We start from the raw sequence: 26,120 nt of genomic DNA, 5'->3' as shown, positions 1-26,120 counted from the left end.
ATTGTTTTTCTCTTTTTCTTTCCATCAATCACTGAGGAAGCCTTTCTTATCTCTCCTTGCTATTCTTTGGAACTCTGCATTCAGATGGGTGTATCTTTCCTTTTCTCCTTTTCCTTTTGCTTTGTAAGGAAAAGGCCTTCCCTTCGCTCTGTAAGGCCTTTGTAAGGCCTCCCCAGACAACCATTTTTCCTTTTTCCATTTCTTTTTCTTAGGCATGGTCTTGATCCCTGTCTCCTGTACAATGTCACAAACCTCTGTCCATAGTTCTCAGGCATTCTGTCTATCAATTCTAATCCCTTGAATCTATTTGTTATTTCTACTGTGTAATCATATGCTCCTATTTATTGAAAAATTTTTGTTTCAGTATTGAGAATTTATATAATTTTTTTTCCTCCAGTGATGATTTACATTTGTTCTTTCCAGCAATCTGAGGCATTTCCAATCCATGACCACTTTATTTTTATTTATTTATTTATTTTATTTTTTAACTTTACAATATTGTATTGGTTTTGCCATATATCAAAATGAATCCACCACAGATATACATGTGTTCCCCATCTTGAATCCTCCTCCATCCTCCCTCCCCATACCATCCCTCTGGGTCGTCCCAGTGCACCAGCCCCAAGCATCCAGTATCGTGCATCGAACCTGTACTGGCGACTCGTTTCATATATGATATTATACATGTTTCAATGCCATTCTCCCAAATCATCCCACCCTCTCCCTCTCCCACAGAGTCGAAAAGACTGTTTTATACATCAGTGTCTCTTTTGCTGTCTCATATACCGGGTTATTGTTACCATCTTTCTAAATTCCATATATATGTGTTAGTATACTGTATTGGTGTTTTTCCTTCTGGCTTACTTCAGTCTGTATAATAGGCTCCAGATTCAAACCACCTCATTAGAACTGATTCAAATGTATTTTTTTTAATGGCTGAGTAATACTCCATTGTGTATATGTACCACCACTTTCTTATCCATTCATCTGCTGATGGGCATCTAGGTTGCTTCCATGTCCTGGCTGTTATAAACAGTACTGCAATGAACATTGGGGTACATGTGTCTCTTTCCCTTCTGGTTTCCTCAGTGTGTATGCCCAGCAGTGGGATTGCTGGATCATAAGGCAGTTCTATTTCCAGTTTTTTAAGGAATCTCCACACTGTTCTCCATAGTGGCTGTATTAGTTTGCATTCCCACCAACAGTGTAAGAGGGTTCCCTTTTCTCCACACCCTCTCCAGCATTTATTGCTTGTAGACTTTTGGATTGCAGCCATTCTGACTGGTATGAAATGGTACCTCATAGTGGTTTTGATTTGCATTTCTCTGATAATGAGTGATGTTGAGCATCTTTTCATGTGTTTGTTAGCCATCTGTATGTCTTCTTTGGAGAAATGTCTGTTTAGATCTTTGGCCCATTTTTTGATTGGGTCATTTATTTTTCTGGAGTTGAGCTGTAGGAGTTGCTTGTATATTTTTGAGATTAGTTGTTTGTCGGTTGCTTCATTTGCTATTATTTTCTCCCGTTCTGAAGGCTGTCTTTTCACCTTGCTTATAGTTTCCTTTGTTGTGCAGAAGCTTTTAAGTTTAATTAGGTCCCATTTGTTTATTTTTGCTTTTATTTCCAATATTTTGGGAGGTGGGTCATAGAGGATCCTGCTGTGATGCATGTCGGAGAGTGTTTTGCCTATGTTCTCCTCTAGGAGTTTTGTAGTTCCTGGTCCATGACCACTTTAAATCAAATTATTTCTTAAAAAAAAACTATTCATTTATTGGTGTGCCGTGTCTTAGTTGTGTTATAAAGTCCCTGACCTGGGATTGAACTCAGATCCCTACATTGGAAGCATGGAGTCTTAGCCATTGGACTACCAGCGTAGTCCCTAAATCAAATTCTTAAGTTGAATTTTTGCACTGGTTGGAAACTGAGGGAAGACACGGTGTGGTTGCAAATTCCCCCCCCAGTGGGTGCTATCTCAGTCTCAGCAGTAAGTTTTCCCTTGGCCAGTTTTCTGAAAATATTCCATAGTAGACATTTGGGGTTAAGGATTATACCTAAATCAAAGGTGAAGACTTTGAGTTCCCAGGAACATTGGGAAGTTTACTGGTAGCCTCTCTGCCTTGGATATTGTTTGGACTTTTCTTCTGGCATCCATTTCCTCAAAGACCATGAAAACTCAAGCTGAATTTCTCTTGGTCAACAAAATCTTTCCTCCATTTGTAAGTAAGCTTCAGTTCGTTGTTTAGTTCTCTGAGATACAGCTTCTACTTTCTTTTTAACCTCTTTATATTTCTTGGTGCTTTTATCAGTTCATTAGTGTGCTTTCAAAGACTAGAAAAATATTTTATTCAGCATTTTGAGTTGTTTTTCAGTGACAGGAGCAGGCAAAGAATCTAATCCACCATTTCTCCTGGAAACAGTTTTAATTTTGTGGGGCCTTGGCAGTACTATATATATTTCAGTTATTCAAACATTTATGTGATTGGCATGATTAATATTTAATTTGTTTAGAACAATATTTAGAACCTATTATTAAGACAGACACATTTCTTTCTGGTTATTCCAGTTGTTCTTTTATCATTGCTGTGGGCAATGGATTCTCCTGAAATGTGGTTTCACAAGGCAGTTTTCTGTATTTGTCTTCTGTGATTCACTAACAGCTTGTTTGATTTTCATAACAGAAAATAATTCTCTCCATATGCCAAAAGACAACTCATTTAAATAAGCCTGGTTCATGGTTTATCAACTTGATTACATCAGTTGTTTGAAAATATAGGAGTTTATACTATGGTTTTAGAATAAATTGCCTTCTCTAGTGTCATTTATATTATACTAGAAAACAAACATGTAATTTGTAATGCTATGCCATCATACTAATAGAACAAGGAGGGATTTATCCCTCTATTCCATCAAAAAATCAAATGCATAACAAATCACTGTCAATGATGAAAGTATTTCTTGTGCATTGTCAGGATCAAAGCAAACTAAATGACTTCCTCAAGGCAAGGCTATTGTCACCTGTTATCAGAGTGAAGCAGAGACATGATGTAGGATGCAGGAATCTTTTGTATTTGTACTTGTAATGCCTATTTAAGTTAGGTATCTTCATCATGTAATTCATATCAAAGGAGTGTGAAAGCCTTTCCAAAATCAGAACACAGAGTATATGTTGATAAACTGTCATTTTTTTTTTTTTTACAAAAGTTGTATATTCTTACCTTTCCTAATAACTTTGTGGAGCCTGTGACAACAAAAGATGGTATCCCATTTGTTTTTCTCCACAAAGAATAAGAATAATATGAACTAAATATCAAATGTATGTACCTGGTTAGAAATAGACATGTAATATCACAACTCTTAGTCTGATATTGTTATAATTTTGAAATTAAAATGTTCAGAAGTCTCTACCTAAGAGTCTTCGATGGTTGTCATTACAGATAACTGATAAAGAAATATGAATCCATTTCTACAGTGATTGTTTTCTATACATATTCTTTTTTAATATATATTTTATATTTTATTGAGCCTAATTCCTTCCACAAATGGACAAACAAAAAAAATGGTTGTGTAGTTATTTATTGCACATAGCATAATCACCATGAGAACAGTTATTCAACAGGAAACCTTTATACATTAATATATTTAATTGAAGTATAGTTGATTTAGAATATTATATTAGTTTCAGGTATAACATAGTGTTTCAGTAGTTTTGGAGGTTATGCTCCATTACAAGTTACATAAGATAATGGCCATGATTCCCTGTGCTATACAGTATATCCTTGTTGCTTATCTATTTTATATATACTAGTTTGTATCTGTTAATCCCATACCCCTTACTTGTACCTCTCCCGTCCCCTCACCCTTTGGTTGCCAGAGTTTGTTTCCTGTATCTGTGACTCTGTTTCTATTTTGCACACACATACATTTATTTTTTAGAGTCTACATATAGGAGATAGCATACAATATTTATCTTTGTCTTGCTTCACTAAGTATAATATTCTCTAGGTCTGTCCATGTTGCTGTAAGTGGCAGTATTTCATCCTTTTTTTTTTTTTGTGGCTAATATTCCTTTGTATGTGTGTATATACATATATATATATATCACATCTTCTCCATCTAATCGACTGTTGATGGGCACTTGGGTTGCTTCCCTGTGAATATTCATATTGTCAAAAAACAATCGCCCAAGCAAAGCCAAACCAAAAGCTTAAAAAATAATTAACTTAAATTCATTATAACCTTATGAGTGCTTTGTCTTTAAAAAGTGAAAGAAGGTGGGGGCAAGAAGGTACAGCATTGGAACTGGGTGCATGGAGAGTCAGGGCAGGTGGGCTGCCTGGCCCCCCTCTATCCCCACAGAGAAAGCCCCCTCTCTACTTAAAAAAAAAGGGAAAGGAATTCCCACATTATTCAAATTCCATACCAGCTTCAACTTTTTCATCTTACTGCAGTCTATGAGATAATTGTGAAATAATTAAGCTCATAGTATGTTTAAACTAGGATCTAATGCCTTTCACCCCTCCCTGACCCCAAGACTGTATCCATCATGTACAACTAAACTTTCTTGAAATCACTGGAATGCCTTTTTGATATGTACAGAAAAGCACACTAGGAAAATACAGGGCACGGAAAATAAAATGGCATTTGAAGTATCCTTGGTTTTATAATAAAATAATAATGACGATGATGGAAGGACAAGAAGACATGCTTATATTTTATTTGACATGCTAGAGTAGCACTGTTTCTTTAACTTTCCGAGTGGAATTTGTAGATTATGCACAGTAAGAAATATATTAAAAAAATACTATCTTATGGGTAATTTATTTCTGAGAAGTGAAGACAGAGTATCAAAAATGTCCCTGAGTTTTTTCTTCTGATTTTTTTGTAGAGTGATAAAACTATTTCTTACTTTTCACAATGCAAAATATCCTGAATGTAAGTAAATAGTTCTTATCCTCTGGCAAGTTATAATCCAACTGGGAGGGAGATAATATGTTATTTTTATTCATGGAGATATCCTTGCCTAAATGTGTCCAGGTTGCTTTTTTGACCAGCCATGAGGATAAAAGTTTGTTACTGAGGATGTTGGAGTTGAAGGTAAAGGAGGCTTGAGTCCTCAATGACATTAAATACAATATCTACACTGAGAGTGGGCAAGCTTTTCCTATAAAGGTTTGCAGCCACTCAACTCTGCTACTGCAGTGGAAAGCAGCTATAAGCAATGCTGCTGCTGCTGCTGCTAAGTTGCTTCAGTCATGTCTGACTCTGTGCGACCCCATAGACGGCAGCCCACCAGGCTCCCCCGTCCCTGGGATTCTCCAGGCAAGAACACTGGAGTGGGATGCCATTGCCTTCTCCAATGCATGACAGTGAAAAGTGAAAGTGAAATCGCTCAGTCATGTCCAATTCTCTTGCGACCCCATGGACTGCAGTCTACCAGGCTCCTCTGTCCATGGGAGTTTCCAGGCAAGAGTACTGGAGTGGGGTGCCATTGCCTTCTCCAGCTATAGACAATAGGTATGTGAATGTCTAGGACTGCACTCCTATAAAAAGGGCAGTAGTTTACTGATCCCTGCTCTATGCCCTTCTTGCACTGCCTACCACCATTTTTCATTTATCTGTTGAGATAAACCCTTTGGAGTTCAAGCCACCAGCATATTCATCTGAATCAGATTTAAGATAAAGAGTAAAAAATAACTGAAACAACTGAACTACAAGGTAGAGATCATGTTGAGCAGAGCCCACCTGGAACTGTTATCTTAAAGATGGGATCTAAAGTCCATCTTGAAGAAACTCACTTTTGGTTCGTGAGAAAAGAATAGCATTCCAAGGAAAGAAAGAAATATAAAAGGAGATGTCAGAAAGTGCAGCGTGTGCACTGAAGACTTTTTTGATTAGGGTGAGGACCTCAAGTAAGAAAGAAATAAAAAAAAAAATTGGAATTCTATTTCTGTGGTTTTGCTATTTAAAGGCATTGAAAGCCAGGCTAAGAAATACAAATTTTCCCACTCTTTAATTACAACTCACTGTCTTTGTCCCTCCTTTGGCCCCTGTTCTTCCCCCTCCTCTTTGCCAGCTCTATTTCTTGATCAGTGGGTCAGCCTTGGATAAACAATAGGTAAGGTGATCTAATAATGTCATCAGTGAAGGGTTTACGTAGAAGTTGCTGCACAGTTATTCTCCCTTGCTGCTTCTTCCAGGGGTTTGAAAGGCACTTTTCCATCTATCTTTTGCCATATGCCTGGATACTGTAAGATTGTGTATTTACTTTCAAGAGATTTCTAGGTGTGAAAAGTCAGTGCAGAGCAAGGCACAATGTGAGATAATTTGGAGAAAATCCAAAGGCCCTCTTCCTGTAGCCTCTGTATACCTCTCTGCCTAGTCAATTCCAACTAGTTTAAAATCTCATTTTATGTTTACTTTTCACTTGTTTCCAAAATTGGCATAAGGTATGGAAATTGTTATATATCAAGTACTAAGAATGATACTTTTTTTTTCTTTTTTGGGGTTGATGTGGTTGGGTTTAATTCTTGATGTAGGGTGATAACGCAAGGATGTATTTAAACTTTATCCCTTAATAAAAGCCTGTAAACAAAATTCTCGACCTTTTCCTTCTCTTTTAATTGCTGAATTTTCTTAACTTTTAGTAACACACACAAAGTCAATCATGTTTTTAATAACTTTAAGTTGGCCAGTCTTATTAGAGCATCATTTTTCCAATATTCATGTACAATATTTAATTGCCTAAAACAGTAGCTACACTGAAAAAAATCATGAAAAAGTTTGGATCAAGACAGGGCAGAAGTGTAACTTTGAGTTCCCTCCTCCCATTTTTTTTTTTTTTTTTCTTTTTGGCCAGATTTATTTTAAAAAATTGCACTTGAGCCATTTTCAGAGTTGTTTCACATGAAAGTAAATTTGGGAGGAGACCCACCTCGATCTTCTTTATTCCTCAGATCAAGCCCTATGTATGAAGAAAAGAATAGTGACCTCAAAGTAATAAGTGCTGCAGAGACAGTTTTTGCCTGGCTTGTGATGAAGACTGCAGTGGGCACTCAATAAATGCTTGCTGAGTGGCTAGTCCCCAGAATATTGCTATTCTTAAATCATTTCTCTGAGGAGTGGATGTATTGTGAAGTGATAGGAGTTAGTGTATCCATGTGTCTGCCACATGTTCACTTCGTTGATCTGTGAAACTCCATCACACCTATTCTACAGCTTTACAGATGAACACATCTGGGGTTAGGTTCTTAAGTACAAAGAGATACCTACTGAACCAAAGCTGCCTTTGCTTTAAAATCTCCTGAATGTACAGGCTTCATTTGACACTTCTGTCTTTTGACAGGAGAGTCCTGCTTCCTGAATAATATTAAATAGTGCGCCGTAATGTATGTGGGCTTGGTAAGTGAATGGCATCCTTGTGTGTGCTCTCTCCAAGCCTGGGAAGATGAAACTGACAATTTATAGGAGAATAATATGGTAGCCAGTCCCTGTACAGAAATTAAGTATATGGCTTTTTAGTGGGTATTTCAGGAGGCTGTCGTGCTTAAGAATTTTGAGAAATGATGATCAGATAAAGGACTCTAAGAGGTGTTAAATAATGATTTAGATAGTATAGGAACTAAGAGGGGAAAATCTTGAATGATCCACTCTAAAGACTATTAGTTGAAGGAGAAATTAGATTCTAAAGGTTATGATTATATTTTATATGCGGTACAAAAACTCCCACTAAATCTACTTAAAAATTCTAGCCAGGGAAGAATGGAATAGCACAATTATTATTAGAAAAATCATGGAGAACAAATGCAGCAGTTTCACTTAGTACAGAAATCCTATCTGTACTGAGTTAAATAGCATTTGTCTTTTGGAGAAAACCAAAAATGTTGAAAGTAGTGCTAATTCTAGTTTGCAGAAGGCCACTTTTGTCCTCAGACTATTCTTCTGAGCTGAAAACAAAAAGAAATATAAACCACAAACCATGATTTTGCCAACATGAAAATCTGATACTTTCATATGGATGGCATGAGCATATGTTTATATGCAAAGAACACAGTATATTCAGTATTCTCTAAAATATCTAAGCATATGGGCAATTCAATGTTATTGTGATTTTAAAAACAGTATGCAAGAAAAATAAATCTTTACCCATGTAATAATCTTGGTCAAATTATATTGCCTTATATAATACAATTCTGAAATACAATGAAATTTGAATCGTAAATCATTCTTATTGATATGTTAAAAATTACACTTAATTGAATGATTTTATTCTCTTAAGGAAAATGACTTCTTTCATTTTAGTGGAATGAGGAGGATTCTCCTATTTACATCATAAATTATTAGTATTATTTTATTGTATGTTACATTTATTATATGAATATATACTACTACTACTACTACTACTACTACTACTAAATCGCTTCAGTCATGTCTGACTCTGTGCGACCCCATGGACTGCAGCCTACCAGGCTTCTCCGTCCCTGGGATTCTCCAGGCAAGAACAAGGAATGGGTTGCCATTTCCTTCTCCAATGCATGAAAGTGGAAAGTGAAAGGGAAGTCACTCAGTCGTGTCCGACTCTTAGCGACCCCATGGACTGCAGCCTACCAGGCTCCTCCGTCCGTGGGATTTTCTGGGCAACAGTACTGGAGTGGGGTGCCATTGCCTTCTCTGATATAAATATATAATATAATTGTTTTTCTTTCTGGCTTACTTCAGTCTGTATAATCGGCTCCAGTTTCATCCACCTCATTAGAACTGATTCAAATGTATTCTTTTTAATGGCTGAGTAATACTCCATTGTGTATATGTACCACCGCTTTCTTATCCATTCATCTGCTGATGGGCATCTAGGTTGCTTCCATGTCCTGGCTATTATAAACAGTGCTGTGATGAACACTGGGGTACACGTGTCTCTTTCAATTCTGGTTTCCTCAGTGTGTATGCATTGAAAGAGACACGTGTACCCCAGTGTTCATCACAGCACTGTTTATAATAGCCAGGACATGGAAGCAACCTAGATGCCCATCAGCAGATGAATGGATAAGAAAGCGGTGGTACATATACACAATGGAGTATTACTCAGCCATTAAAAAGAATACATTTGAATCAGTTCTAATGAGGTGGATGAAACTGGAGCCGATTATACAGAGTGAAGTAAGCCAGAAAGAAAAACACCAATACAGTATACTGAAACATATATATGGAATTTAGAAAGATGATAACGATAACCCTGTATGCGAGACAGCAAAAGAGACACAGATGTATAGAACAGTCTTTTGGACTCTGTGGGAGAGGGAGGGGGGGATGATTTGGGAGAATGGCATTGAAACATGTATAATATCAAATAAGAAACGAATCACCAGATTCCAGGTTTGATACAGGATGCTTGGGGCTGGTGCACTGAGATGACCCAGAGAGATGGTATGGGGAGGGAGGTGGGAGGGGGGTCAGGATTGGGAACATGTGTATACCTGTGGTGGATTCATGTTGATGTATGGCAAAACCAATACAATATTGTAAAGTAATTAGCTTCTAATTAAATAAAATTAAATTTAAAAAAAGAAAAAAAGTATTATAAATTAAACTATCAATTTATAACCATATCATTATGAAATAATTATTATATTTTTAATAATAATAAGCAATAGTAATGCTTAAATGGATGGCTATTATCATCTTTACCCAGTATCTTGCCTAGTCTTCTTGCTTCCATGATATTTTTTATTATAGACACTTTTTAGTCACTTACATTTTGCCTTCCATCCTAGATTTTATGCTTGTTTGAATGTGTGACCCATGATTTATTGTTTTTGCCACCTTCACATTGTAATAAGAAAATACCTGTTTTAAAACATGATTTTTATTTTCAGGTAGCTTCTTTTATCATAACTGAAGCTATCATAATTGGCTTCTCATTAACTAACAAATTTGGAGTTAAGATAGTAAGTCTTTTTGGCAATGAAATAATCCCCTTCCCCTTCCCTTCCTTTACATTTTCCAGTAATTCTGTTTCCTTTGACTTCATATTTCATTCTTCATGCCAGTTCATCCATGGCTCTTGGAAGGCAGTATAATGACTGGCTTAAAATTCACCTTTGCTTAGTGTCAGTTCTTGGCTCTAACCATTGTCTACTGTGGCCATAGAGTGAAGTTTGTTAATCTCTCCTTACTTAGACACTGCCTACAAATCATGTTTACAAATTGTACAGAAAAAATGTACACATATATAAGTTTGATTGAACAATTTAGATTTTCATAACTAATATAAAAACTATCAGTTCAGTTGCTCAGTTGTGTCCAACTCTTTGCAACCCCATGGACTACAGCATGACAGGCTTCCCTGTTCATCATCAATTCCCGGAGATTGCTCAAACTCATGTCCAACGAGTCAGTGATGCCATCAACCATTTCATCCTCTGTCGTCCCCTTCTCCTCTTGCCTTCAATTTTCCCCAGCATCAGGGTTTTTTCCAAGAAGTCAGTTCTTCACATCAGGTGGCCAAATATTGGAGTTTCAGCTTCAGCATCAGTCCTCCCAGCGAATATTCAGGACTGATTTCCATTAGAATGGACTGTATGGATCTACTTGCAGTCCAAGGGACTCTCAAGAGTCTTCTCCAACACCACAGTTCAAAAGCATCAATTCTTCGGTGCTCAGCTTTCTTTATAGTCCAACTCTCACATCCATACATGACTACTGGAAAACCATAGCTTTACCAGATGGACCTTTGATGGCAAAGTAATGACTCTGCTTTTTAATATGCTGTCTAGGTTGGTCATAGCTTTTCTTCCAAGGAGCAAGCATCTTTTGATTTCATAGCTGCAGTTACCCTCTGCAGTTATTTTGGAGCCCCCCAAACTAAAGTCTCTCACTGTTTCCATTGTTTCCCCATCTATTTGCCATAAAGTGATGGGACCGGATGCCATGATCTTAGTTTTTTTGAATGTTGAGCTTTAAGCCAACTTTTTCACTCTCCTCTTTTACTTTCATCAAGAGGCTCTTTAGTTCTTCGCTTTCTGCCATAAGAGTGGTGTCATCTGCATATCTGAGGTTATTGATATTTCTCCCAGCAATCTTGATTCCAGTTTGTGCTTCATCCAGCCCATCATTTCACATCATGTACTCTTCATATAAGTTAAATAAGTAAGGTGACAATGTACAGCCTTGATGTACTCCTTTCCTGATTTGGAACCAATCTGTTCTGTTGTTCCTTGTCCAGTTCTAACTTGCTTCTTGACCTGCATACAGATTTCTCAAGAGGCAGGTCAAGTGGTCTGGTATTCCCATCTCTTTAAAAATTTTCCACAGTTTGTTGTGACCTGCACAGTCAAAGGCTTTGGTATAATCAAAGAAGCAGAAGTAGATGTTTTTCTGGTATTCTCTTGCTTTTTCGATGATCCTTAAAAAACTAAACTGCAGAGAAACAAAATTACAGGGTGGGACAAACCATGCATGTTACTTAGGATCAAAGAAGAGAGTGTTTTTACAGTCTTACTTTTTTTCTCTCTTGTTCCTTTGAATTTTGTAATAATGAGAAATTATGTAATTTTCATCCTTTTTGTCACTGAAACTTTTTTTCTTATGAAATGACCTTTAGAAACTGTACTATTCTATAGAAGAGTAAGTTTATGGAGAAGGCAATGGCAACCCACTCCAGTACTCTTGCCTGGAAAATCCCATGGATGGAGGGGCCTGGTGGGCTGCAGTCCATGGGGTCACTAAGAGTCGGACAAAACTGAGTGACTTCACTTTCACTTTTCACTTCCATGCATTGGAGAAGGAAATGGCAACCCACTCCAGTGTTCTTGCCTGGAGAATCCCAGGGATGGGGGTAACCCTAGTGGGCTGCCGTCTATGGGGTCGCACAGAGTCGGACTGAAGCAACTTAGCAGCAGCAGGAGGAAATGATTAAAGATAGTATCAGGAAATAATTGTTATTGCACAATTAATGATACTTAGGTAAGAGCTCATTTTCCATAAAATCAAAACTTTTTATCAAGAAGGAAATATTTGACCATTTTATATGTATGAGAAAATGTACATTTTTGAGCTACTTATACATTTCTCTCTCCCAAAATATCCTGGAGGACTTTGACAGTAAGTGCCAGAGTAATTGAAAGTTTTAACTTTTACCTTGTTGTTATCTAGATCCTTCAACTAAATATTGTTTAAAAATAGAGTATTTTTTAAGTTTTTAAAAAGAGATTTTCAAAAGTTTAAAAAATTACAACTTTAATATTGCATTAATTCAAGACATCTGTATAAAATTTATTCAATCTTCCTGAAAGTCTTCATTTTAATTCTGTGATTACTCAATTAAAATATCTAAGGAATACACTTTTTTCATTAATTACATAATGCCAAAAGATAGTTTAATTTTTGTTCTTTGATCAATGTTGCAACTATTTGTTTAATGCAGGGATTAATCTAAACAATATTATTTTGCAGGATTTATTTACATGATTGAGTAATATAAAGTAAGGTGTCTTATTTTGTTTTATATTTTGCAGTTACTTTGTCCTCTTAAAAATACAGTTAGATGTTAACATGCATATTTACTTCTCTCCTCTTTTTGTCAAGGCCATTTGTTGCAGACTTTTGTTTGCATCCCCTTGCAATATTCACCCCCTTGCAATATTTTGTTGGCATCCCCAAAGTGATGGTGTTAGGAAGTGAGGCCTTTGGGAAGTAATTATTAGGTTTAGATATGGTTGTGAGAGTAGGGCCCCATGATGGGATTAGTGTCCTTACAAGAAGAAAAATTGATACCCAAATCTTATTTTCCCCAGCATGTGAAGACACAGCAGGAAAACAGGCTTCTGTAAGCCTTCCTGGGAGTTCTCATAGATATCAATTTTGCAGACACCTTGATCTTGGACTTCCCAAATGCCATTGGTATTTTGATGTACATTGCATTCAGGCTGTAGGTTGCCTTGGGAAATATGGTCATTTTAACAATATTGCTTCTTCCAATACAAGAATACAGTATATCTTTCTATCAGTTTGTGTCATCTTCGGTTTCTTTCATCAGTGTCTTGTAGTTTTCAGAGTCTGGGTCTTTTCCCTCCTTAGAAGGTTTATTCCTAGGTATTTTATTCTTTTTGATGAGATGGCAAATAGGATTGTTTCCTTGACTTCTCTGATACTTGTTATTAGTGTACAGAAAGTGAAAGTCTTCAGTTGTGACTGACTCTTTGCTACCCCGTGGTCTGTCAGTTCCGTTCAGTCGCTCAATTGTGTCCAACTCTTTCAGACCCCATGGACTGCAGCACGCCAGGCGGCCCTGTCCATCACCAACTCCCGGAGTTTACTCAATCTCATGTCCATTGAGTCGGTGATGCCATCCAACCATCTCATCCTCTGTCCTCCCCTTCTCCTCCCGCCTTCAATCTTTCCCAGCATCAGGGTCTTTTCTAAGAAGTCAGTTCTTCACGTCAGGTGGCCAAAGTATTGGAGTTTCAGCTTCAGTGTCAGTCTTTCCAATGAATATTCAGAGCTGATTTCCTTTAGGATGGACTGGTTAGATCTCCTTGCTATCCAAGGGACTCTCAAGATTCTTTTCCAACACCACAGTTCAAAGGCATCAATTCTTCAGTGCTTAGCTTTCTTTATAGTCCAGCTCTCACATCCATACATGACTACTGGAAAAACCTTAGCTTTAACTAGATGGACCTTTGTTAGCAAACTAATATCTCTGCTTTTTAATACGCTGTCTAGGTTGGTCATAACTTTTCTTCTAGGAGCAAGTGTCTGCAGTCACCATCTGCAGTGATTTTGGAGCCCCTCAAAAATAAAGTCTGTCATTGTTTTCACAGTTTCCCCATCTATTTGCCATGATGGGACCAGATGTCATGATCTTAGTTTTCTGAATGTTGAGTTTTAAGCCAACTTTTTCACTCACCTCTTTCACTTTAATTAAGGGGCTCTTTAGTTCCTCTTTGCTTTCTGCCCTAAGAGTGATGTCATCTGCATATCTGAGGTTATTGATATTTCTCCACTATATAGTCCATGAAATTCTCCAGGCCAGAATACTGAAGTGTGTAGCCTCTCCTTTCTCCAGGGGATCTTCCCGACCCAGGATCGAATTCATTAGTGTATAGAAATGCAACCAATTTCTAGGTATTAATTTTGTATTCTGCAACTTTACTGACTTCATTGATGAGTCCTAGTAGTTTTCTGGTAGCATCTTTAGGGTTTTCTCTGGATAGTAGCATATCATCTGCAAACAGTGGCAGTTTTGCTTCTTCCTTTCCGATGTGGATTCCTCTTATTTCTTTTTCTTCCCTGATTGCTGTGGCTAGCACTTCCAAAAATATATTGATTTAAAGTGGCAAATAAAATTGTTGGATGACATTATCAACTCAGTGAACATGAGTTTGAGCAAACTCCAGGAGATAGTGAAGAACAGGGAAACCTGGTGTGCTGCAATCCACGGGCTCACAAAGAGTCAGACATGACTGAGTGACTGAACAGCAACAAAAGTGGCAAAAGTGGGCATCCTTGTCTTGTTCCTGACCTTAAACAAATGCTTTTGGCTTTTCACCATTGAGTATGATATAAGCTATGAGTCTGTCATTTATGGCCTTTATTATGTTGAGGTATTTTTCCTCTATGACTGCTTTCTGGAGAATGTTTTTTTCTTTTTTAAAAAATTATAAATAGATGTTGAATTTTATTGAAAGCTTTTTCTGCGTCTATTGAGATGATCATATGACTTTTATTCTTCAGTTTGTTAATATGGTATATCGCATTGGTTGATTTGTGGATGTTAAAAAGTTGTTACCTCTTGGGATAAACCCTACTTGATGATTGTATTGTTGAATTTGGTTTGCTAATATTTTGTTGATAATTTTTGCCTCTACTGAAGGTCTATCTGAGGAATTGCATTTTAGGTGGAACAGGATGGTAAAAGAATGGGATAATAGATAGCAAAGAATGGTCTAGAGAGAGGGAAACTGGTGAATCAGAAAAGAGAATGGGTATAGATATAAAAGATGTATAGGGATAGAGATAAAGCCAGTGTGATTGAAGTACAGTGAACAATTTAGGGTGATAAAAGGTAGTAACAAAAAGGATAATGGGGTTTAATTTATGCAAAATCTTGTAGGCTATGAGAAGGAGTTTATATTTTTATAATTGTGGAGTGTCGTAAGTGGCGAGAGGGGTGGTTGTTCATTCACTAAGTTGTGTCCGACGACAGGACGTCATTTAGACTTTGAGAGATCATTCTGATTTCTGGGGAAGGGGAACAAGAATAGAAGCAAGAAGACAAATTAGGAGGCTCTGATGGCATTCCTGGTGAATGATGATGATGGCTTGGCTCAAGATTCTACCAGGAACAAAAATTAGTTGTCGTCCAATTCAGACACACAGTAGGTATCAATGTGTAGTGACTAATATTATTGTACATTGAATTCAGGTCAATGTGAGTCTGACAGTAAGGCAGTCTGCGAAACTGTTTCTCTGAATTGAAAGAGCACCAATTGAAACTGCCTCAGCCAAAGTATCGTTTCAGGAAACAATGCTCAATAGGCTAACAGTGAAGAAAATGGCTTCTGAGTAGCCTATGGTGTATTTGATCTTTGACTTGTATCGAAATGTAAAGAGTGGAGCAGCGGCTGGTCAATTAGAATTGGTGTGTTAGGGAAGGAAAGAAACCAGGGACAAGTTAATTCTGAGATTTAGTGTGTTTTTCAGTTAAGCTGTTCACTTGATACAGCTGGATATAAGAGACTGGAGGTCTTTGGTAAGGCAGGAACTGGAACAATAATAACTTAGCTGAAATGATTACAGAAAGGGAAACTTTGATGAGCTGTTTTTCTTTTTTTCCTGAATAATTAAGAGTTGACAAGATATCTTTTTGGCCTTTAGAAAGTCTTTCCAAAATATACGTCTGCTGACCATCTTAGACATTCACAGTGCAATATAGTATGTATTCAATGCACATAACATGTCCAGTGAATGCTTCCTGATTAAGTGGTTAATTGGTAGTTTGTCATTCTGATACTCTTTACATTTCAGTGTTGACTGAGACATTTCTTTGGGTAAAGGGCTTACCTGGGCAATTTCTTCATCTATAAAATGAGTATAACAGTATATTTCTTGCAGGATTATCATTAATAAGGACCAGACACATAGTAGGTATCAATGTGTAGTGACTATTTAATATTATTGTACATTGAATTCAGGTCAATATGAGTCTGACAGTAAGGCCGTCTGTGAATTGTTTCTCTGAATTGAAACTGCCTCAGCAAAAATATCATTTCAGGAAACAATGCTCAATAGGCTAACAGTGAAGAAAATGGCTTCTGAGTAGCCTATGGTGTATTTGATCTTTGACTTGTATCGAATACCTGTATTGTTGGCTTCAAGAAACCCTGTGCTAACACGTTTGATATGTATTTTTATTAGTTATGGTTTTCCAAAGAAACAGAACTAATAACTAATAACATGCGTGTGTTTTATAATTAACCTTAAGTCTAGATAATCCAAGGAACATAGTATGAATTTTCATGGTTCCAGTGTTCCATAACTCAGCAACCTTGTTATATTTTATCCATATGTAAGAGAGAGTCAGTTAATTTTGTCTAGATGATATATAAATAAAAGGTAAAATAATTTTAAATGAATGAAAAAGAGATAAGGCAATTAAAAAGGGCAGATAGAATTGAGAAATACCTGTTGAAGATAATATCAGTCAGTCAGTCAGTTCAGTCACTCAGTCATGTGATCGTGATCGTGTGATCGTGACTCTTTGTGATCCCATGAATCGCAGCACGCCAGGCCTCCCTGTTCATCACCACCTCCCGGAGTTCACTCAGACTCACGTCCATCGAGTCAATGATGCCATCCAGCCATCTCATCCTCTGTTGTCCCCTTCTCCTCCTGCCCCCAATCCCTCCCAGCATCAGAGTCTTTTCCAATGAGTCAACTCTTCACATGAGGTGGCCAAAGTACTGGAGTTTCAGCTTCAAGGATCATTCCTTCCAAAGAACACCCAGGGCTGATCTCCTTCAGAATGGACTGGTTGGATCTCCTTGCAGTCCAAGGGACTCTCAAGAGTCTTCTCCAACACCACAGTTCAAAAGCATCAATTCTTCAGCGCTCAGCTTTCTTCACAGTCCAACTCTCACATCCATACACGACCACTGGAAAAACCATAGCCTTGACTAGACGGATCTTTGTTGGCAAAGTAATGTCTCTGCTTTTCAATATGCTATCTAGGTTGGTCATAACTTTTCTTCCAAGGAGTAAGATAATATAACATACCACTATTTTTGTAAAGCAAACTTATGGTTCCCAGTGGGGAAGGATGGGGGGAAAGGATAGTTAGGAAGTTTGCGATAAACAGGTGCACACCTCTGTATTTAAAATAGATAACAAGTGAGAGAGTCAATTCCTAGGCAGGTTGATAAGAAGTCCAGGGTCCCAGAAGAGGAAAAAGGGGTCTGAGGCTCTCGAAGAGGAGATAGGGGTCTGGAATTCTCGAGGAGGAGGAAAGGACAACATTTTTTCCTACATTCCTTAGTAAGGATTATATAACAACAATGTATCCTCCTTGAGGACAGTTTCTCCTTCTTGAAAACCTTCTGACTAATCCTGTTATCTTAAAATGTGCATTATGGGAATGGATCAGGTAAAATCTTTCTGTTGTTAGTTCTAATCCTGTCATTTTAAAATACAAATTATGGGAGTGGGTCTGGTAAGATCTTTATACCCTTGAGGCATGCTTTTGATTTATTGTAATAACCAACTAAAAAAGTATATAACTCCCTTGCTTAGACTAGCGAGGAGGCATTGCCTGTCCCCCTTCTGAAGTCTATGTCAGAAGCTTTCTCTGTCCCTTTTTATACTTTAATAGAACTCTGCTACACAAAAGAGAAGGCAATGGCAACCCATTTCCAGTACTCTTGCCTGGAAAATCCCATGGACGGAGGACCCTGGTGGGCTGCAGTCCATGGTGTCGCAAAGAGTCAGACATGACTGAGTGACTTCACTTTCACTTTTCACTTTCATGCATTGGAGAAGGAAATGGCAACCCACTCCAGTGTTCTTGCCTGGAGAATCCCAGGGACGAGGGAGCCTGGTGGGCAGCCATCTATGGGGTCAAATAGAGTCAGACACGGCTGAGGTGACTTAGCAGCAGCAGCAGCTATACAAAAGCTCTTGAGTGATCAAGCCTGGTTCCTGGTCCCAAAGCTGAATCTTCTGTATTGGAGATCATGAATCTGACATCATTCACCATAAGCTATCATCTTGGGGGCTCGTCTTCTTGGGGGATCTTCAGGACAATGTAAGGGCACTCAGAGCTCTAGCCTCTCTGCTTTCTCAGTATACACGTTTTCTGCTTTACTTTACTAACTCTTCGGTGTGCTTGTGTGAATGAATGACATGACCTGCGTGAAGCAAATGATGAGCCCTGCTCTGTGGTTTCACAGTGCCTTGTAGTGACTGAAGCCAGCCCCCAAAAGGGGAGCCTTGTCTGAGGTTTATACTGACCTGCCAATGCCAAGAGACACCCACCATCCCTGCAAAGGGAGTGGCTAGAAATGGGCGAAGCGTGTGGACCAAACTTTCCTTTCTAGTTCATCTTTTCCTGGTCTCTTTGATCATTTCATAATTGTGTGGGGAATTAGAACTACTAACCTAATCTGTCAGATTATAGACTTTCAAGGGACTTTTGATCCATGCTGTTGCTATGTACTTTTACTTAGACCCCATGCATGGAAGCGCCTAGCCTTATTAGGAGCCAAAAGTTACAGGAGCACATTTGGAAATGAAGTGAAACTCTAGCTTCAGCAGCGTTGTCCATCTTGGCTGCATGCCTCAGGGGCCAGCGACCTGAAAGTGAGTCTTTGTCTTGGCTGCGCCTCTGATCTATGTGGTTAGAAGCACTGCTGGTGACCGTGAGGTTTCTGAGGACACAGATCAGGAATTGCAGGATCTGGTCAGATTGGAAGTGCAATGGGCTTCTTCCTTTGGTAGTGCTAGCTCTTAGCAGACCAGAGAAAGCTCTCCAGTGGCTTCTGTTTCATCTCCTTAGGTATTCTTTTTGTGGAATCTGTGGAAATGAAGTGGAAGGATTGGCCCTAATGGCTTGAGGACAAAAATCACTTTTTCCTCACTGGCTGACTGTCCACCACCTCTTTTGCTATCACATATACTAGTGTGGTGACACTCAGAAGGGACATCTTGGTTGTTGTTCATCCCTGGGTGACTCACCATGTCTACTGCAGTCAGGACTGTACTCAGGAATGTGCACAGGCAGAGGGAAGACGGATGCTTCCCCTAGTAGTCCTGGCTTGGGAAACATTTCAAAAGACTACTCTGCTCCACTCCGGGCGGCATCAGAGGAGGATAAGAAATCAAACAAAGGTCTTGGTGGTAAGGAGCTAAATAATTTTGGGTTGCCATCAGGTCTACCCCTGGGGCATCTCCACCAGTTTCGGTGGTAGAACCGGGAGAGATGAGTAAGGCGCTTGTGTCAGTAAGCGACAGACTGAGTCCGACCAGGGGAGGAAAGCTTCAGTGGAAAGTCTCTCTACACCCCCACCTAGAACAGGGAGGGATGCCTCTGGTGGAAAGAATCCATGGCTGTGGATGCTGCTTTTTTCTCTTTACAGATGGGAGCTAACAGTTCCAGAACCACTCTTTTAAGATGTATTTTTTTTTAAAAAGCTGGGACAAGTTTGATCCCCAGAGTTTAAAAAAGACACACCTGATCTTCTTCTGTGGTACTGAATGTCCACAGGATCCTTTGGAAGATGGGGAACGCTGGCCTGTTGAAGGGTCTCTTAATTACCATACTGTTTTACAATTAGACCTGTTTGGTTCTGTAGAAAACAAGAGAAGTGGATAGCAGTGCCATGTGTGTTGCTCTTTATCTCTCTGCAAGACATGCCAGACTTATGTCCTAAGGGTGCAGATTTGGGTGGGAAACCTGTAGCTCCCTCCTGTCTTCTTCCTTTCCCCTGTATCTGGGGCTCCCAACTGAACAGGCTGAGAGGGCACCCTTCTAGGAGGGGTTGCCTCAGTCTCCGTAAAAATTCAAACAGTACCAATGCAGTTGAGACTATTTAGGGGATCCAAAAGTACATAGAAGCCTTTACGGAACTAGTTTTACTTTACTTGAAAACTTGAGTTTTGGGGGAAGCTACTACTTTTGGAGATGAAGGAGCACGAAATTGCTCTTCTCCCTACTGGGAGCCAAGCGATTCCCATAACACAGCCACTTTGCCAGATGTATTCTTGAAGGACTCAAGCAAGTGCGCACTGACTTTAAACTATGCTAAGTTTCCTAGATAGACTATGGGGGGCTCTGCAAGTTTACTGACGTTGATCTCAAAATTACAGAGGGAGAAATAATTTTAAAAGATAGATTTCTCACGCAGTCAGCTCCAGATATCTGCTGTAAGTTACGAAAACAGACGTTTGGACCAAATCAGTCTTCAGAAAAACTGTTGCAGCTGGCCCAGATGATATATTATGGTAGAGTATAGGAGGAGGAGAATAGGAAGGGAAAAAAAAGAAATCAGGCAAAAGACTGAAGCCTCAACAATGGCTGTTAGACCTGCTCTGAAACAGCCTGGGAAAAATGCCCAGAGGGACCCAGGTGAAAAGGGACGGACTTGCTATTACTGTGAAAAGGAGGGGCATATCATGAGGGATTGCCCTCAGGCATCTAAGCTACCCCCCAACTCCCTGTCTGCTCTGCAAAGGACAAGAGAAGAGGCTGTCTTCTGAGGTGTAGGCCCCAGGGGTCAGACTCTCAAGACAGTTGGGACCAAAGGTGCCCAGGGCCCCCACACAAGCCCTCATCCTAATAATACCTGAGGAGCCCTGGGTATTACTAACTGTGGAGGGGCAGTCAGTCATTCCTTTTGGACACTGGGGCAACTTTCTCTGTGCTCACTGAAGTCCCTGGTCCACTTTCCTCCCAATCCACTACTGTAATGGGACTGTCGGGTTGAGCCAAATGATATTATTTCAGTCATCCTTTAAGCTGCAACTGGGACTCCAGTGCTATTTTCTCATGGGTTTCTAATCATGCCAGAGTCTCCCTCACCCCTTCTGGGGAGGGATATGCTGAACAAGGTCCAGCCCTCTAGTTTCATGAATATGGAACCTGCTCTTTTTAATTGAACAAAATGTAAATCCTAGAGGGTGGGCTGATGGAAAAATTATGGGTCAAGCACAAAATGCGGTTCTGTTGTTATCAAGTTCAAAGACTCTCGCCCATTTTCACATCAAAAGCAGTATCCATTAAAGCCTGAGGTTAAGGAATGGGCGAAATCTTACTGTACTGACTTCTCATGATGTAAGTATGATCTTAAACTCTAAAGTTCAGAGCAACAATGGCTCCATCTTTAAAGCTGATGTAAATCAAGGGGTGTTGAAAGCTCTAGCAATAGAATATCACTTACACTGTTCCTGGAGACCCCGGTCTTCGGGAAAGGTAGAAAAAGCTTAATGGCATTATTAAGAGGCATCTGTGTAACCTAACTCAGGAAACACAAGACAGTTGGTTTGAAGGTTTACCAATACCTTTAATGAGTGCTCTAACTGCTCCCCCAAAATAGGATTATCTCAATGACAGACAGTTTTTATGCATAGATATTTCATAGATCCTAAAGCCTTAGAATTAACTGTGTGACTCAGCTTTCAGCTTTTCAACCTCCTTATCAATTGAAGGCTTCCCATGGTGGGTTTCTCCACTTCAAGGAAAGGACTTTCTTCAAGTCTATGAATACCTTCACCAACAACAATCATATGTGACACCTTTTCTTGATCTGATGACATCTAACAATCCTAAGATGGACTAAATGTAACTATGGACATAATGCGACTCTTAATTTTGATTATGTTTTAACTTGGTTTAATGACTATTTTGCCTTACATCTGTAACTGTAAAATGGCGTTTGTTTCTAACTGTTTGAAACCTTTTAAGTTACAAATGTTGTCCAGGTTCCTATGAGTGCCACAGCCTCCTCTAACTATTACCTGGATCATAGACCCTCAATATGAGGGTTAGGAAAATATGTTGCCTTAACAACTTAAGGACAATGCCCCATCACAGAAGGAAGTAGTTATGGAATGAAAATGACGCTCCTTTCCTTTGGCAACATAATTCTCCTAAAAGAAAAGGGCGGCAGGCAGGGTGGGTGCAGGGAATGAGAGAATCAGTTCCTAGGCAGGTTGATAATTCTGGGCTCCCCAAGGAGGAGATGGAGAAGGCAATGGCACCCCACTCCAGTACTCTTGCCTGGAAAATCCCATGGATGGAGGAGCCTGGTAGGCTGTAGTCCATGAGGTCGCTAAGAGTCGGACATGACTGAGCGACTTCCCTTTCACTTTTCACTTTCATGCATTGGAGAAGGAAATGGCAACCCACTCCAGTGTTCTTGCCTGGAGAATCCCAGGGACGGGGGAGCCTGGTGGGCTTCCGTCTATGGGGTCGCACAGAGTCGGACACAACCGAAGCGACTTAGCAGAAGCAGCAGCAAGGAGGAGAAAGGGGTCTGGGGCTCTTGAAGAGGAGATAGGGGTCTAGAATTCTCAAGGAGGAGGAAAGGACAAATTTGTTTTTCTACATTCCTTTAAGTAGGGATTATATAACAACAATATATCCTGCTTGAGATAGTTTGTCCTTGAAAACCTGACTAATCCTGTCATCTTAAAATGTATATTATGGGAAAAGAAGAAAGAAAGAAAGTGAAGTCATTCAGTCATGTCCAACTCTTGGTGACCCCATGGACTGTAGCCTACCAGGCTCCTCCATCCATGGGATTTTCTAGGCAAGAATACTGGAGTGGGTTGCCCTTTCCTTCTCCAGGAGGTTTTTCTGACCCAGGAATTGAACCCGGGTCTCTCACATTGTAGGCAGACACTTTACCATTTGAGCCACCAGGACAGTCCATATTATGGGAGTGGGTCTAGTAAGATCTTTGCAACCTTAAGACATTCTTTTGATTTTTTCAAATAACCAATTTTAAAAGTATATAACTCCCTTGCTTAGACTAGCAAGGGGGCACTGTCCATCCCTCTTCTGATGTCTGCGTCAGAAGCTTTCTCTGTCCCTTTTTATATTTTAATAGAATTCTGCTACACAAAAGCTCTAGAGTGATCAAGCCTGGTCCCTGGTCTTGAAGCTAAATCTTCTTTGGAGATCAGGAATCCGACATCATTCACTGTAAGTTATCACAAGGACCTATTGTATAGCTCAGGGAATTCTGCTCAATCTTATGTGGCAGCCTGGATGGGAGAGGAGCTTGGAAGAGAATGGATATATCTATATGTATGGCTGAGTCCTTTTGCTGTCCACCTGAAGCTGTCACAACATTATTAATCAACTATACTCCAATATAAAATTAAAAGTTTAAAAAAAAATAGTACTCTGGGCTGTTCCAGGGACCTTGTACGTTGTAACTGATTTACAAAGTGTGAAACTTGCAAAAGGTCTGGAAAGGTGATGATTGAGGTGACCTACTAGGGAACTGTACCATTTTTAAAAAAATACATATTAAGTACAGATTGCTTGACAGTTTCTTGTTCACAGATGCAGAGGAGAAACTTAGATTAAGCAGCTTGTCTGAGGAAACCCAGCTTAGGAAGAGTAGAGGTGCTGATTGGAGGCCATACTCTTTCTGTATTATCATACTTAGAACACTATCTTGTTAATCTTCTTTTTCAGTTCTTTTCTAAATGCTCAGTAGCTCACTCTCTTAACAGTTAAATCCTTGGAATAAGGAGAAATGAAGTTCCCACCATAACATAAATAACAATAGATTCTACTGCCAATAACACAGTATCTTTAATTCACATCTTTCTGACTCAGGAAACACACAATGCACTCAGATTCTCTCACTCTTTTTTGCTTTCCATCTAAATACTGTAATTTTCATTATCTCCAAAGTAATATTACCATGTTTCTGTTGAATGAAGTTTAAAGTATTAACTTTGCTGGATTTAGAATATATGTTTTCTGCTTTATTCTTTCTCCTATTGCCACAAAGATGAGAAGCGTATTAACTGAAAGGAGATAACACTTTGGTGTCCACTCCATGTAGCTTACACATTCTGGGCTCCCACAGTGATATTTGGCCTGAACATTTTGTTAACTAAATCCCAATGTTTATACAAATAACATGCAGTAACTTTATTCTCAAGACTCTTTTATATGTATTTCTCCCTCTCTCTCTTAGTCACTTAGTTGTGCCCGACTCTTTGTGACCCTGTAGACTGTAGCCTGCCAGTTTACACTGTCTATGGGATTTCCCAGGCAAGAATATTGGAATGGGTTGCCATTTCAAACATTTCATGTTTTTCAAAATTCTTCCACAGCTTTTCAGACTTATATCTTAAGGTCTGCAGTATTATATTCTAGAGGCTGAATAGCCAACCTTCTTTTAATTTCTTTTAAAATCTTTGAAAATTGCAAGTTTGTTTTAGTAGATATCTTCCATGATGAGATAGAGGGAGTGTTAGACTGTGAAACAAAAGGTCAAATTCTAGTTCCTTTCTAACACTTTTTTTTTTGGTTTGTTTTGCTTTGTGACTTTCCCAGCTCAGCAGTCTATAAGCTTTTATCCCTGAGGCTGTTTAGAGAAAGTAATGTGTATCACCCACAAATTTTGTTATACCCTGGGAAGCAAGATTCAAATTAGATAGAGCTATAAAGTTGCTCGTTTGGATGCTTTTGGTCATTGTAAGTGCATGAAGTCAGAGAAAATAAAGATCAGAGGAAGGTATAATCTAGGTAGAGGAAATATAAGGTTCACAGGGCCTATTGAAAAGGGAGTACCCTTTGGATTATCAACGAATTTAAAGAAGATTAGTATGACTGGAGCTCCGTAAGTGAAGAGATGGGCGAGAGTTGACAATGGGAAGTAGGCAGGGGTCAGATCATATTGCACTTTGTATGTCATGGGAGAGAGTTTGGATTTTATTTTATGTGAAAAGGAAAGGTTTATACACGGCAATGATCTGACCTGTTTCGTGTTTTCAAGTGTCTCTTCTTTAGTTATATAGAGTATGGGTTGTAGAGGGTTCAAGTGTAAACCTAAGGAATGAATGAGAGGTTACTGCAGGTGAGAGATGCTGGTGGCTGGAATTAGAGGGGCGGGAAGGGAGGGAGAGAGTAGTAGGCAATTTGGGGGTAAAGTTTGAAGCATTGCTGATAGGATGTGGTGAAGGATTGGGTGTGGTTTTTAAGTAAAGAAAAAAAAATATCTAGTAACTAGAGAGGCGAACATACTGATTTTGAGATGCAGATTTAGTTAGAATACTGTTGAAAAACATCTAAAAATAACAGTGGCTGAAATAAGATAGGCTATTTCTTTGTACCAATCTGAATATAAGTAGTTCAGGACTGAGGTGATAGGGAATTATGGGAACCTAGGGGTCTATTATTGTTTTCTTCTGTTATCTTCAACATTGGGTTTCCCTGCTGGTGCATGCAATGCAAGAGATGTGGGTTCAGTCCTTGGGTTGGGAAGAACCCCTGGAGGAGAAAGTGGCTACCCACTCCAGTATTGTTGCCTGGAAAACTCCCATGGACAGAGGAGCCTGGGTAGCTACAGTCCATGGGGTCACAAACAGTCGAACATGACTGAGCATGCATGCACACATATCATCAACATTAAATTTTTTCCCTCTGGTTTATGGTAACTGCTTTGGATCCTTCTATCACCTTCCAAGCAGTGGAAAGGAAGAAAGGGAAGAAAGAGGGTGCATTTATTTTGTTCTTAAGAAAAGAAAACTCTCCTAGTCTAGGGAATTCCCTGGTGGTCCTGAGGTTATGACTTGGTGCTTTCACTGCCAATGCCCTGGTTCAATCCCTAGTCAGGTGCCTAAAATCCTGAAGGCTATAAGGTACATATCCACCACCCCTGACCCCCCCAAAAAGAGTACAACTCTAAAGTTACATTTACCAATTCTACTCTTATCCCACTATTCAAAATTATGTGATCTCACATACCTGCAAGCAGGGCTTGGGGTTAGGAAACCGTGTCTTTAACTGGGTGGCCCCCATGACTCAGAACTATGACACCTACATCAGTGTGACATAACCAGGGCTAAGAACTGAGAGCATCTGTGTCAACATGACTTAGCTGTTTGTTTCA

This window comes from Bos indicus, chromosome 12 (assembly GCF_029378745.1).
Source record: "Bos indicus isolate NIAB-ARS_2022 breed Sahiwal x Tharparkar chromosome 12, NIAB-ARS_B.indTharparkar_mat_pri_1.0, whole genome shotgun sequence".
NCBI classification, from domain to species: Eukaryota; Metazoa; Chordata; class Mammalia; order Artiodactyla; family Bovidae; genus Bos; species Bos indicus.
Note: the sequence above shows the minus strand (reverse complement) of the source record.